Source organism: Tupaia chinensis, unplaced genomic scaffold, assembly GCF_000334495.1.
Source record: "Tupaia chinensis unplaced genomic scaffold, TupChi_1.0 Scaffold147282_1, whole genome shotgun sequence".
NCBI classification, from domain to species: Eukaryota; Metazoa; Chordata; class Mammalia; order Scandentia; family Tupaiidae; genus Tupaia; species Tupaia belangeri.
The window spans coordinates 2,514,618-2,515,171 of record NW_006207133.1 but is presented as its reverse complement, the minus strand read 5'-3'; the positions used below and the strand labels follow the sequence as shown (position 1 = coordinate 2,515,171).

The 554-nt window shown below is 46.4% G+C and overlaps 1 protein-coding gene across 1 annotated transcript in view; it reads left to right on the top strand.

Moving 5' to 3' along the window:
* Window positions 1-554, top strand: part of EN1 (engrailed homeobox 1) — a 6,704-nt gene that overhangs the window by 1,332 nt on the left and 4,818 nt on the right. The window lies entirely within an intron of this gene.

Here is a 554-nt window from a genome sequence, read left to right as displayed (position 1 = left end):
GAAAAAAAAAAAAAAAAAAAAAAAAAGGCAGACCGGCGCTGGCGGAGACGCGCTCTCTCCCTGCAAAAAAAGCAAAGGCGATTAAAGGCGCTGCCAGCCTCGCGCTCTGGGCACAGCTGAGCGTGACACTCGGGGAAGTCAAACCCCTCACTACTGCCTAGGAAGATGGCTAGACTTTAAAGATTATTTTTCCCTTTAAGAAAAAAAAAATTTTTGGAGCTTTTTTTTCTTTTTTTTTCTTGCTTGCTTTTTTTCTTTTCTTTATTTTTCCCTTTTTCTTTCATTTTTTCCCCGGCCTTGGCTTACTCCCCATTTAAAACAAATCATTGAATCTGGTTGCAGAAATAAAAAATAAATAGCAAGTGTCTTCAAATCTGGATGCCTACAAATTAGAGAGGGAGAGACAGCGAGATCTAGCTGCTCGATAAGAACGAGCGATCCAGGCCAGACGCCTGGGCTTTTTTTTCCGCACCCGCCCGGTGACTTCGCTCGGGCTTCGCCTGCCTCCTTCCTCTGCGCACCCCCACGGGCCGCTGGCAAAGTGGGGTGGGGAG